Source organism: Marmota marmota, unplaced genomic scaffold (assembly GCF_001458135.2).
Source record: "Marmota marmota marmota unplaced genomic scaffold, marMar, whole genome shotgun sequence".
Lineage (NCBI taxonomy): Eukaryota > Metazoa > Chordata > Mammalia > Rodentia > Sciuridae > Marmota > Marmota marmota.
This window is the reverse complement of record NW_026000016.1, coordinates 22,169,253-22,183,035: the sequence shown is the minus strand read 5'-3', so window position 1 is coordinate 22,183,035 and position 13,783 is coordinate 22,169,253.

The following is a 13,783-nucleotide window of genomic DNA, read 5'->3' as shown; positions in this document are numbered from 1 at the left end:
GTTCCACTGCCCCTTGAAATCTGCTGCAGTGGCCACCATATGTCTGGTTCTAGGGAGAGGCCCAGTGCATGTGTACCACCTCAAGATCTGATAAAGTGGGAGTCTATTGAAAATTCCCTCCGTGCTTTTAATAGGGCAAAGTGCTGTGGGACTGTAGGAGCTCATGTCTTTGTTGTTCCTATCCTTTTCCTTAGATCTCCTCCCCTCCATGCCCAATGGGAAGAGTTCCATGGGGATCCAAGGTGGCCAGGCCTTTCCATTGTGCTGTAGGCTTCCATTGTGCTCCTGTGGGTTGAAGCTAGGGAAGGTCAGAGGTATCTTTGTGCTGAGGAGCCTGGGGTACTTGGGATGGTCAGGACCTTAGAGGGAAAGCTGGACATCACAACACAGATCAGTGGAACTGACTTTGGAACCAGACTTGAGTTCAAATCCTAACTCTCTCACTTTTGGATTCTGTGACCTCTGGGAAGCTATTAAATTTCTAAAGTAGAACTCACAGTTCTGTTATGGCTCAGATATGAGGTGACCCTCAAAGTTCCTGTGTTAATGCAGGAATCTTCAGAAATGATTGGATTGTGAGAGCTGTAACCTAATCAATGGATTAATCCATTTGATGAATTAATAATTTGAAAGGACTATTGTAATGGGTGGCAACAACAGGCAGGTGGGGTGTGGCTAGAGAAAGTAGATCTTTGGAGACATACCTTTGGGGATTGTTGCTTGTCCCCTGGCTTCTCCTCTCTTCCTGTTTACCAGCCACCATGAACTGAGCAGCTTTCCTTCACTATGCTCTTCCACCATGATGGTGTGCTTCACCTCAGGCCAGAGCAAGGGAGTTGGCCAACCATGCACTAAACCTCAGAAACTGTGAACTCAAAATAAACTTTTCTTCCTCTAAGTAGTTCTTGTCAGATGTTTTGGTCACAGCGATGAAATCCTGACTGACACAAATTCTTCTTTGCATATTGATCTACAGATTAAAAGAGATAAATAATAACATATACACTAAGTGGTCCAGTGCCCAGCATGTAGGAAGCACTTAAACAGTAGTTACGTTCATATTATGGAGCACCACTCAGCACTAAGAAAGAATGAACTACTGATACATGCAGCAAAGTGGATGGAACTCAGAATATTTATGCTGAGTGAAAGAAGTCAGACTAAAAAAGGGTATATTCTGCAGGTTCCATTTTTATAAAACTCTATCAAATGGAGACCTATCTCTTGTTATAGGCAGTAAACCAATAGATGCCTGAGAATGGAGGAAGAGTTGGCAGAGTGATTATAAAAGACTTTTGGAAGTGATAGATACAACCACTATTTCAATTGTGTTGATGGTTTCATGGGTGTGTACGTGTGTCAAAACTTATCAAATTGAAGATGTTAAATATATAAAGTTCATTTTATGTAAATCATATCTAAAGTTGTTAAAAACAACAGTATGTGTTGATGATGATAAAATGATGGTGTTGAGCTGTCCTTATTCACCACTACCTTCCCCCTCCCTAGAGAATCACCATTATCACAACCAGGAGGGGCTATTAAAACAAACAAACAAACAAACAAAAAACAAAACATCAGCAGAATTCCTCCAGGTTCTAGCACTCCAGAGCTTTGGAAAGAAAAGAACCCAGAGAGGTTCTAGAGGTGGCTGGATGCAGGCTTGCTCTCACTGAGAACTGTGGGCAGCGGGAGCTAAGAGGAAGGGCAGGTGCATCTTCCAGTTCAGCCATGGGTTTGGGGGCAAGAGGCTGTAGGGCAGCTGCAGGAGCACCTCTATCTCTTTGAGCTGAGCGTGTGGACCTGCAGACAGTAGCTCTAGAGTTCTCTGGATCCCTGCGCTTCTCTTCTGTTTTGTGGACCTTGGTGTGTCTGTTATGACTGCTGCCATAGCCCATTAATAATGGCAGCCCACTACACCTGCCAATCTAGGTCAGGGGGTTGAATCTTAAATGGACAATCATTGATTCCCATCAAAGAAGGTGAGAGATGGAAGAAATCTAATACAATTCAAGGGCATTTTTTTGCTCAGAGGAGACAGAGGCCCCAGGAAGCCAAGTGACTCTCTAACACCACCTGGCTCTTCCTTCCTCTCCCTCCACTGCACAGATGTTGAGCAAGCAGGCTAATGCCAGGCACAGTGCTTGGACAATGACTTCTTTCTTGGGACATCTGCGTGGAGAGTCTCTCTTCTTGAGAGCCCTGCTTATGCTCTGCCCCTCCCCTTGCAAGACTGGAAGAGCAGCTAAGCTCTTGCTGGTTCAAGAACTTAATTGGGAATGCAACCTTCCTGGACATTTCTGGATTCTCTGGGTGAATAAAGGGTTGTGGGACATAAGGAGTCTTGGAAGACTCTGCCACAGCCAGGTTCCTAATCCTGGGAGGTGGCATGATCCCCACATAAAGCTTCTGCCCCAGGCTCCAGGGCAGAGAGCCAGACCAGTGGGTGGCCCACAGGCTGATGCCGCCTGCAGACTGGTTGGGTCTGTTCCACACACACATTTATTTATGTTCTAATTGAATTAGTTGCTTTATTAGTCAGAGTTCTCCAAAGAGAACTTAAGGAGAGAACACTGAGAAATTCTTTGTTAGGTGATTTTATTGTGCAAACATCATGGTGTGAACTTACATAAAACTAGAAGGTAGAGGTCAACCACTTAATCCTGATTTTTGATGTAATTCAGAGACAAGGTGAGTCCCAGCCCTGTGAGGCTGCTGTTGGTGTAACACAGCATACTGTTTGTTTGTTTTTGGTACTGAGGATTGAACTCAGGAGCATCCGACCACTGAGCCACATCCCCAGACCTAATTTGTATTTTATTTAGAAACAAGGTCTCACTGAGTTGCTTAGCACCTTGCTTTTGCTGTGGCTGGCTTTGAACTCACCATCCTCCTGCTTCAGCCTCCCAAGTCACTGGGATTACAGGTGTGCATCACTGTGCCCAGCTTCATATTGTTTTATAATAAGTAGAAATAGTATATTCTAAAAGAATTATAAAAATTTTAGTATAATAAATGCATGAACCAGTGATATAGGCCTAATGCTGCAGTCTGGCTGGGCACAGTTCAGGAGCCACTTGTCAAAAGAAACAAACTTTATTTTTAGAACACACACACCAAACCACACAGCTCCTCAGGAAAAACCTTCAGAGCCCAACTGCCATCACCGGCTTCCCACAAGCCTCTCCACCTCCCCCACTCCTCCTGCTCTTGAGGCTGATTGGCTGGGTCGCTGGGCAGAGCCAAAAAAAGTCCCCCAATGAGCAGCTCCATGGTCTGAAAGGGCGGGGAAACAGCCCAATGAGCATCACCGCAGAGGAGCCAATCGGTTGGCAGCTAGAAGTTTGCTGGGGCGCTGTGAGCCAATCATCAGCTGGCAGCTGGAAGTTTGCTGGCAGCTGGAAGTTTGCTGGGGCCCCTTCGGCTGTGGCTCTCAACACCAGTGATATAGGCCTTTTTAAAAAATTTTTTCAAGTAGTAGGTAGTATACATAATTGTATGTATTATATTTATTAATGACTGGCAGTGCCTGTAGGTTTGTTTATACTAGTATCACCACAAACACATGAGTAATACATTGAGCTATATCACATTGCAATGGTTACAATGTCATTAGGTGAGATGAATTTTTTAGCTCCATTATAATCGGTTTTTCTTTGGTACTTATCATCTTTTTTTTTCAATTTTTTAAATAATTTTTTAGTTGTAAATGGTCACAATACCTTTATTTTATTTGTTCATTTTTTTAATGTGGTGCTGAGGATCGAACCCAGGGCCTCACACATGCGAGGCAAGCGTTCTGCCATTGAGCCACAACCCAGCCCTTTTTTAAATTTTTGAGACAGCTTCTTGCTAAGTTGTTGAGGATCTTGCTAGGTTGCCCAGACTAGCCTTGAACTTGCGGTCTTCTTACCTAAGCCTCTGAGTTGCTGGGATTACAGGTGTGTGCTGCCATACCCAGCTTTTATTATAATAATATGGAAACATGGTTGCATATGTGGTCTGTCATTGATCAAAATGTTGTTGGATATGGCACATGACTGTAGAAAAATACAGATAAAGATATATGAGAGGAAATTTATTTCATTTTGATTTATTTTATTTTGTGGTGCTGGGAATCAAACCTGGTGCTTCTCACCTGCTAGGCAAATGCTCTACCATTGAGTTACAGCCCCAGTTCATGAGCACAGGCTTGCTAGGGGGTCGTGGAAGCTGAGCAGTCCATCTGCAAGCTGGAGAACCAGAGCAGACAGTTGTGTGGCTCCACTCAGGCTGGAAAGCCTGAGAAGCAAGGAAGCCAATGATGTCATTGTCAAGCTGAGACTGAAGGCATCAGAACCCTGGGAGGCTGCTGCTACAAGGCCTAGAGGGCAAAGGCTGAGAAACCTGGAATTCCAAAATCCACGGACAGGAAGAGAAGGGTGTCCTGCTTAGGATGAATGAGAAACTCCCTCTTTCACCTTTTGTCCACAGCTGATCACATAGTGTCTATCCATAAGGGGGGTGGATCTTTCCCACTCAATCTGCAGATCCACATATCAATTTCCTCTGGAAACAGCTTCATAGACCCACCCAGAAACCGTGTTTCATGAGTCAAATAAGTGTCCCTTAATCTAGTCAAGTTGACACCTAAAATTAAGCATCACAGTTGCCAATGTGGAAAAATTAGGAGATTTCAAATAAAACTCCAGATTCCCAACTTCCCAGAAGATCCTTCATCCTTGTGCCCAGTGATGAAGGATCTTCTCGACATTTGTGGTCTGGGGCTGAGTATCATCAGCTGATCCATTAATAAGAGTAGTGAGAATAAGAACTGATGCTGCGCCAGGCACACTTTACATGAGTTTACTTATCGAGTTCCTGCCCAGGGCCCAGTTCTCAAATTTACAGTCTCACCTTGAGCCTGAAGGCTTTAGGGGACAGGTTCTACTCCAGAGGATGGGGGGAAAGTCTGGAGGAGCTCTGGGCCGCAGCCCAGCATCCAGGCTGCTGCCCTGGGCTGAAAGATAGCATCTTCTGACCATCATGCCTGCCCCTTTGCGGATCCATTTCCATCTTCCCACTCTTACACCGTCACTCCAAACACCATCAGCCTTTGATCTGGCTTCTCAGGAAAACAGAGGAGTTTCCTGTTGGGGCCAGGCTTCCACCAAATACAACATAGGTAGGACTCAGGGACCAGCTTGTGGGGCTGGAGTTGTGCCATTACTTTGGGAGCCTTGAGAGGTAAAATTTTGATGAGATTTCCTGTCAGGATGTAGCCTTCATTTTTAGTCATGCATTTGATGAAATGTCCCCAGACCTTGCAGCCAAGCTGAAGAAATGTGGGGCAGCTGATAGTAGGATTAAATGGATTTTTAACTAATGGAAAAACCAGACCAGACCGCTGTATTGATTGGACTGATGTCAATGTGGGTCACTAGAGAGAAAACAGGAGATGTTTGCTGCATGTCTAGAGGACGAGGCCTGCCATGCAAAAGTGAAGGGCCACGTTTCTAGCCAGCCCTGCCACGTTTTAGCTGTGTGACTATAGATGGATGACTTCCATCTCCCAAAGGTTGGCTTCCTCATCTACAAAGTAGGGGTGATAGCAATGTTATCTCTCAGGGCTGCTTCTGTGAGGATCCAATGGTTTGAGCCTTGGAGAGCACTTGGTAAATGTCACTTTGGTGGTGATAAGGTTCACCATGACACATTGCTGTGGAGAAACTGAGATACAGAAGAAGGCACTGGGGACTCTGTTGTCCTCTTGGGACAAAGGGAGATGGTAGATGGGAGGGAGGATCATAGGGTCTTGGGATTTCATTGGACACCCGGGGACATGGCTGAAGCCCAACTAATCATTGGGTGAGAAGAAAAAGGAAAGAGATTATTGTAAGCAAAGAGAAACAGAAGCTAGAAGAGGGCGAGGGAAGGAGATGGAAAGGGACACGGAGGGGATCCCCAGCCTTGCCCTTTCCTTGGGGAGTGTCTCTAGTTTGACAAACAGGGACCAGAGATCAGAAGGGACTGAGGAGGTTCTAGGAGTGGTGGGTCCTATGGGGAAGCTCATAGCTCCCTAGGGCCATCACTTCAGATCCACTTCAAATTTCTCAACTCCCAAACTGGGAGATTACAAATGCTATTGTGCTTCCTATTCTTGGGGACACTGGCTCATCCCAAGGGGGTCAGCAGCCCATTTCTCTGCTTACTGTGCAAGAAGAACTAAGTTCATGTTTGCACTGATACGTCAACAGGGAAAATTGGAATATTTTGCTTGAAAAAGAAGTGTCATTTTTCTCTGAAGCCCCAACTTTCAAGAGCCTGGCACATAGAGGATGCTGGATAAATGTTGAACAAATAAAAGGAAAGAAGCCCAAATGGGAGAAAGGGCTAGGTGCTCAAAAGGGATTTGGAAGCCTATTCTGATGAGAAAGAGGACAAGAAGTGTTCCCCATATAACTAGCAGCACCCGCTGGAGAGATCAGAGACTTCTTTTTTTATACTTATCAAAGTAGTAGGGGAGCATTTTTTTTTTTAAATCAAGTGGTATTAAAAGGCTTATAATTAAAACTGTAGAACTTCGGTCTTTCCTGTTCCACTCCCCAGAGATAATGTCATTAGCACAATGACCTCTCATTGTAGATATGTATTGCAACATAGTTTGCAATAGAAAAAGGATGGAAATGAACTAAATGTCCATTAAAATATCAATGGATGTTATGCAGCAGCAGAAACAGTGAAGAATCTCCTTATATACTGATATAAAATGATCTTGAGATACAGTAAGCATAAAAGGCAAGGTACAGATGAGTTTGCATAGGGTGCTACCAGATATATAAAAAGGAGGGGGGATGATATGAGTATTGCCATTTTATTGTGCGCTCAGGTAAGAGCTGGCTAATAATATCACATTTGAACACAGAACTTCGACAATAAAGAATGACCCATGCATTTGAGTACATATTATCATTTGTTAAGTCATAAAAGAAACTAGCCCAACATATTTGCTGCCTTTCATGGAAAAGAACTAGTTAGGAAATAAGTGTAGGATGATTCGTTATACTTTTTTTTTTTTATACAGTGATAGTTGTTTAATGACAGGGACATGGTCTGAGAAATGTGTTGTTAGGTAATTTCTGTCATTGTGTAAACATAGTACAGTGTATTTCCACAAACCACATGGTGTAGGGCAATCATTTCACCTGATCTCTTGATGTAACACAAAGATGTAGTAATCACAAGGTATGTGAGCCTGCTGCCGGCATAACATAGCATCATGTTCTACAGTAAACTTTTTTTTTGGTTGTTAGTGAGACTGCACTCTAAAATAATAAAAAGCATGGTATAATGATTACATAAACCAACAGTATAGTCACTTATTGTCATTATCAAGTATTAGGTACTGTGTTAGCTTTCTGTTGCTATGACAAAATACTTGAGAATATTATCTTAAAGGAGGAAGGATTCAGTTTGGCTCATGGTTTCAGAAGTTTTGGCCCAAGGTTGACTGACTCCATTGCTTTGGACCTGTGGCAAGATAGAACATGATAGGAGGATGAGCATGTGGCAAAGGGAGCTATTCACTTCCTGGCAACCAGAAAGGAGGGTGGGGGAAGGGAGAAAGAAAGAGCGGGGGGGGGGAGGAACAGGGGAAAAAGGAAGGAATGAACACTGGGGAAGAGATATGCCCTTCAAAGAATGCCCTTTTAAACTGCTTCTTCCAACTAGACTCCATCTCCTCTTCCAACTAGATTCCACCACCTTCCAATAGTGCAACTAGCTGGAGACCAAGCCTTCATCACATGAGCCTTTGGGGGACACTCCTGATCCAAACTATAACAGGTATTATTCATAATTGTATTGCTATTACATGAGTGGCAGCATAGTAGGTTTGTTTAAACAAGCATTACCACAAACATGGGAGTGATACATTTTGATTACACCTTATGATGGCTACAATGTTACTAGGTGATAGGAATTTTGGGGTTCCATGGTAATCTTTGTGTGTGTGTGTGTGTGTGTGTGTGGTGCTGGGGATTGAACCCAGGACCTTGTGCATGTGAAGCAAGCACTCTACCAACTGAGCTATATCCCCAGCCCTCCATTGTAATCTTATGGGACCACTGTCATGTATGCAGCCCATCCTTGACTGACACATTGTTATGCACAACATTACTGTATTTTGTATATATACTTACAAAAATAAAATTTGAATAACTTCTTTGTGGCCAATAGACTTCTGGGTCATCCCAACGATCCCCCATCTTGGTGTTTGCATCCCTGAATCATGGCAGAACTTATGTGGAGAAGGAGATGAGATAAAAATCCTATGATTATGTTATGTTATACAAGGTTCCATCTTAGCAGAAATAGAGTGGGATGAGAGGTTTCCTGGTGGGTTTGATCAAGTCAGTAGCTATGTTGAAGAAGTAAGAAACTGTGCCATGGAGCTGTGGTGCCTTTAGGGACTTTGGGTGGCCTGTAGGCCTGAAGGTGGTTTCCAGATGATAGACAGTAAAAAGCAGTTACCCTCAGTCATACAACTACAAGGAAATGAACTCTTCCAACAAGATAATGAGCTTGGAATGGTATTCTTCCTCTGTGGAGTCCCCAGCTCTGCAGGGGACCTGCTTGAATTGAGCTGGGACTCCTGATCTACTGAAACTGGGAGACATTAGATACATGTTCTTAGCTGCCAAGTGCCTGTCAATTTGTTATGGAGTAATAGGAAGTGGATGCACTCTGAGTTATTTCTTCTGGTATCTATCATATAAACTGTGCTTATATTGCTTTTCTTGATTTGTCAAGTTTAGAAATTATCAATTGATGCTCTGGAATGGCAGACAAGGATTTGTTCTCTTCCTATCCTTTTCCTTCCTCCTATTCTTCCAGGACAGTGACTTTGGTATTTTTCATTAAATCAGTAGTCAGTGCTTAATCATTATTACAGTGTCGATACTGTTTGGTGTGCAATGATTGTTTCATTATCTTTGTTTATCCTGGGATTAAAAATAGTCAGTCTTGTTTAAAAATTTATTTACTGTTCTGCGTACCTTGCCTCATTTTTTCTCCACTTGTTCCTGCTACTCTGGCAAATGCCCAATGACCTTATTTTTTAATGGTGAGACCTGCTAGCTACTATATTGATCTCATTTCCCCCTGGCTGTCTCTCTTCTGCTCTAAATTGCCCTCTAAACAGCCCTAGGAACAGCTGCCATTCAGGGACTTGCGTTCACCACTCTGCTGAACGCTGTCTCTTCAGTCCCATATCTTCACTTTTCAGTTTACAACCTGGTTTTGGTGGAGTACAATTTTCAACAGTTTCTTCAGACAAGGTGCATGGGAAGTCCATTTGTTGGAGTCCACGCACATCTGTAAAATGACTTTATTCTACTCTCAAACTGACTGATGGTGGCTGAATACAGAATTCCAGGTTGAAAATAACTCCCTCAGAATATAGAAGGCATCATTCAGTAGTCTGATGGCTTCTAATGTTGCTTCCGGGGAGTCAACGCCATTTTTATACCTTAGGGTGGTATTTCTTATTGTGCCCTATTTTAACTCTCCAGAAGTTTTTTGGATCCTCTCTTTATTTTTTGGTTTGGTTGTTGAATGCCCTCTAAGAACCAAGGTATTAAATCTTTGGTCCTCAGGGTGTTGCTATGGTGTGTGTGTGGGGGTGGGGGGATGTCGAGCCTTTAAGAGGAGGGGCTTAGTGGGAGGTTCCTAGCTCACTGGGGACCTATCTTTAAAGGATATAGTGAGACCTCTGTCCCTTTCTCATCCTCTTTTATGTTTCCTGGCCATGAAGTGAGCAGTTTTTTTCCATTATGTACTTCTGCCATGATGTTCTACCTCACCACAGGCTCAAAACCAATGGGGCCAACTGATGGTGTACTGAACCTTCTAAAACTATGAGCCCAAGCAACCCTTTTCTCTTTATAAGTTGATAATTTCAGGTATTTTACTACAGTGATGGAAAAATAACTAACACATTTGATATTCTGAAATTTCAAAATTGATGCTAAATTTTCTTAAATTTGTAATGATCAGCCTTTAAGTGACTTTTTTCATGTGGAAATTCATGACCACTTGTTCTGGGAATATTTTATATTTAAAAAAAATTTCTGCCCATCTGTTTTCTTTATTGTCTTTTTGATTCTTTGATTTTCCCTCTATCAGTTCTCTTTCCCAGCGGTTTTCGCTTCAAGCATTGCTATTTTTTAATGTTCAAGAATTCTTTTTGGTTCTCTGATTACTTTCTTCAAAGAGTAGCCTTTTATTTCTCCAGTGTTTTTATTGAAGTATTTTTGAAAATTTCTTCTAGCCCTTGCATTGTCTCTGGGATCCTTTGATGCTTGCCTTAGTTTGGGTCTTTTTTTCATGTTAGAGTTCTTCCTCAAATGTCTGTTGATCTTTGACTGATCTTGTCTGTGGCTCTTGAAGTGGACTCACAGCTCTGCATGCTTGGTGGAGTAAGAGGTCTCATGGATTTTTTTTTGACTCTGGAAATTGCCAAATGTCAGTATGTAGAGACCCTTTTCTCCATGGTAATTCAAGAGAAGTCTCCTCTTATCTTTGCCTTGGGTTAGAGCACATTCAGCCGGAGGAGGAAATGGGACTCAGGAATCCATCCTGAAGCATTTAGATTGCAGTCTTGGGCCCATCCCCTACTTTGCCTGTTTTGAAGATTTCTCATCTACTTCACTAGAACATAAGCTTTGGATGAGGGGAAGAGGCATGTAGGTTGCCCATCTGAACTAGGGGGTCAGATTTTTCATTGCTGGACCAAAAGACCTTACCAGAATCATGTGGAAGAGGAGAAATTTATTTTGGCTAATGATTTCAGAGGTCTTATTCCATAGCTCAACTTGAGGTGAGGCAGAACATCACGGCAGAAGAGAATGGTGGAGGAAAGCAGCTCAGGACATGGCTACCAGGAAGAAGATAGACAGAGCTCCACTCACCAGTAACAAAATATAAAGCCCAAAGGCACATACATTCCCCAGTGACCTATGTCCTCTGGTCACACCCTCTATACTTACAGTTACCATCTCGTTAATCCTTATTGGTGGATTAATCAACTGATTAAATTATACCTCTCATAATGTATTGATTTCACCTCTGAAAATTCTTGAGTTGTCTCACACATGAATTTTTTTGGTGATTCCTCATATCTAAACCCTAACAGGGTCTAACCTGGTAAAGTTGGCCCTTGATATTTGTGTGTTCTGCATCGATGGATTCAACCAATTGTAGATTGAAAAAAATTGGGAAAAATGCATTTTTGCTGAATATTTACAGATTGCTTTTCTTGTCATTATTTCCTAAATGGTAGAGATTAGCTACATAGTGTTCATATTGAATCAGATGTTACAAGTAATCTAGAAATGATTTAAAGTCTATGAGAAGAGATATGTAGGTTTTATGTAGATATTATACCATTTTATATAAGGGACTAGAGCATGGGGATTTTGGTAGCCAAGGGGTGTCCTGAAATCAATTTCCCAAGGATACTGTGTTGGTTGATAGACCCAACTTGATTGATCTTTTCTTAAAATTGGGAGCCATCTCGCCACAAAGCCATGAAAAGATAATTTTGGCTTTACTATAAATTACTGCAAATTCTAAACCTGCATGGAATGCCTGCCCGTGCCTTGAACTCACCCATGCCTGGCTCTCTGACCAGATAGCAGCAGCCCTCTCTGAAACTTTAGAGACGCCTCACAAATTTTGGCTTTCCCTGGCCAGATACTGACCCTCTCTGAGGCTCTAATGACCTTCATAAATTCTGATGTTGGGGCCAGCAAAAATGTAAGCTACCATTAGTGTTATGCTCATCAGAGTTCTGTTATCTGTAACCCCCCTTTGTGTAACTTTGTGGGCTATAAAGCTGGGCTGCAGGAAAGCTGCGGCTCCTGTCTTGTTCCTGCGGTTTTGGGTGGGAGAGGCAGCCCGGCCGGTCGAAATAATAAGCTTGTTTTAATTTGATTTTAATTGGAGTCAGTGGTCTTTTCTTGCATCCTGGTCTAACATGGTCAATTTTCTATCATTGGGACAAAATACTCGAGATAATCAATTTATAAGGAGGATGGGTTTATTTTGGCTCATGGGTTCAGAGGTTTCAGTCCATGGCCACTTGGCCCTGTTGCTTTGGACCTTTGGTGGTAGAACATCATGGTGGTAGAAGAGGACTGTTACCACATGGTAGACAGGAAGTGAAGGAGAGAGACAGGAAGAGGCTATGGTGCCAATATCTCCTTCAAGGGCACATTCTCAGTGACCTAACTTCCTTCTACAAGGCCATACCCCCTTCAAGGTTCTACCACTTCCCAATAGCGCCACAGGCTAGCAACCAACCCTTTAACAAATGAAACTTTGGGAGACATTCCAGATCAAACGACAGCAGATACCTAGGGACAAATGCATACATACTCCTCCTGTATTAAGCCCCTCTTCTCTGCCTCACACTTGACCTTAATTTGCCCTGTACCTGTTGCCTCTGGGTCCTGAGTATCTCAGGCTTTCTACAGAGTGAATCAGTTCTCTGCTCATGTGGAACCTCCTTTTCGAGCACTTAGCTTATATCCTCCTCTGTTAATGTTTCTCCTCCATCTGCTTTCTGTCTTCCAGACTCTGTTGAAATCTTCTATCTATAATTATCTCCTCTCATATTCTCCTAGTCTTTGGGTTTATACTGTCGAAAAACACATCTGCTTTCATTTTAGTGGGGCTTAGGGTGAAAGGATAAATAGGTAGTTGTGTTCGGTAGGGATTTGCATTTCTTATTCAAACTGGGGTTCCAGGGCTTCCTGATCATCCCCTGATGACTCTGAGCAGAGGCTTGGCTCTTTGGGGGTGATAAGAGCACCTGTCCTAGGTGAACCCCATTATTCCCGCACTCCTGATCCCTGTTACATCTTTGAAGTCCCATGTCAGGAAGTTAGAATATGCAAGAAATAAAATACCACCTCTGGCTCTATCCTGGGGGACATTGTGATAGTGACTAGCAGAAGTCAGTAGATTTTTTTTTCTGTCAGGGACACTTCCCAACAGTCTTGTAGCAGGGCATTGACAGAGTTGCTCAGAAGTATCTTGGCTTAGACACTTGGTTCATCTGGGAGAAGCCGGACAACAGAGGTTGGCTCCAGATTGAGGGATCCTGGTAGCAAGCGACAGAAGTGACAGTGCGGGTTGAGAAAGTATGGGCCTGAGGGTCCTCAAATCCCCAGCTCTCAGGGGGAGGCAGAGGTCCCAGATGGCAGGCCCTCTGCACTGTGTTGGGCACACGCAGCAGCAGCCAGAGCTAGTGTGCTGGGCCAACAGGCAGTTGGCTTTAAGAGGTCTGACCTTGAGGAAGTCCCGCCTCCTTGAGGGGATTGAAACTTGAGGACTGGGGTCTGAGTGTGGGGAAGAAGGGTGCCTCCTCCCAAAGGATGTTCAATATAGGGATGCCTTAGGCAGATAGGTAGTATAAAGGTCAGTTCTTGGGATTGAGATTTGGAATGGAGAGGGAGCAGGGGCCAGCCAAGGGTCCTGGAACTTGAACTTGAAGAGCAGCAAATCAGACAGGACTGATTCCCAAGCCTGGGTCAGAGCAGGATCCTGGAGGTGATGTCGTGTGGATCCAAGGACACAGGGGCAAGTGTTAGGTAGAAGTCTCTCAGCACCAGATCTGTGCCAAGGCCAGCTTGCTTCTTACTGAGGACTTTTCTCCAGGAGGGAACTGACTTGGACCTCCCACCAGCTCTGTGGCCAAGTGAACAGAAGGGGGACACCCTGTCCTGTACTGGAAATCTGA